The 1,113-nt window shown below is 47.0% G+C and overlaps 1 non-coding gene across 1 annotated transcript; it reads left to right on the top strand.

The window, feature by feature from the left end:
- The first annotated feature begins 571 nt into the window (after positions 1-571).
- Positions 572-726, top strand: LOC117279538 (5.8S ribosomal RNA). Its single transcript, XR_004509952.1, has one exon. It is a non-coding gene; the product is annotated as a 5.8S ribosomal RNA (ribosomal RNA).
- Positions 727-1,113: the final 387 nt, after the last annotated feature.

Below are 1,113 nucleotides of genomic sequence, written 5' to 3'. Positions count from 1 at the left end.
GGAATAGTTGGGCGTGATTAATAGCCTTAGCCGACAGGCCCGGGTAATCTCTGAAATTTCATCGTTATGGGGTTAGATCATTGCAATATTGGTCTTCAACGAGGAATTCCTATTAAGTGTGATTCATCAGATTGCGTTCACTACGTCCCTGCCCTTTGTACATACCACTCGTCACTCGTATCGATTGAATGATCCGGTGTATTGTTTGGATCGCGATGACGTGGGCGGATCACAGCCCGCAACGTCGTGAGAAGTCCATTGAATCTGATCATTTGGAGGAAGGAGAAGTCGTAGTAAGTTTTCGTAGGTGAACCTGCAGAAGGATCATTTTCGAAACCTGCAAAGCAAAATGACCCACAAACTTATTTAAACACTGGGGAGCGGTGTGGCTGGGGCACTTCGGCCTTCCTCTTTGCAGCTCCCTCTTATCCCTGTTGCATGCTCACGCACGTGCTGGGTGATTAACGAACCCCAAGCACGAAAAGCGCAAGGAATACTAAATTGAAAGCCTACATCTCGCGCCCTGCCTGCGGTGCGCATGGGAGGACTTGTGCTTCTTTGAAACATCAATGACTCTAGACAACAGATATCTTGGCTCTCGTATCGATGAAGAACACAACAAAATGTGATACTTAGTGTAAATTGCCGAATCCCATGAACCATCGAGTCTTTAAATGTAAGTTGCGCCCAAAGCCATTAGGCCGAGGCATGTCTACCTGGGTGTCACGTATCATATCGCCCCCACACACGGCATCCAGACTTATAGTTGTGGTAGTATCGTGGGACGGATACTGGCCTCTGGTGCGCCTCAAGCGTGCGGTTATCCTAAATGTGATTCCATCACAACGGACGTCACGACAAGTGGTGATTGAAAATTAACTCTCGTAGTGTCGTGACTCCAACCTATCGAATGTTTGAATTCCCTGATCCTTCTTGCGCTTAGGCAATCCTACCGCGATTCCAGGTCAGGCGGGACTACCTACTGAGTTTAAACATATCAATAAGCGAAGAAAAAAAACTTACAAGGATTACCATAGTAAGGGAGAGTGAACCGGGAACAACCCAGTCTTAGAATCGAGTAGCTCCGTCGTCCGAATTGCAATTAAAAAATCG

This window comes from Nicotiana tomentosiformis, chromosome 1 (genome assembly GCF_000390325.3).
Source record: "Nicotiana tomentosiformis chromosome 1, ASM39032v3, whole genome shotgun sequence".
Classification (NCBI taxonomy): domain Eukaryota; kingdom Viridiplantae; phylum Streptophyta; class Magnoliopsida; order Solanales; family Solanaceae; genus Nicotiana; species Nicotiana tomentosiformis.
This window is presented reverse-complemented; position numbering and strand designations above follow the sequence as displayed.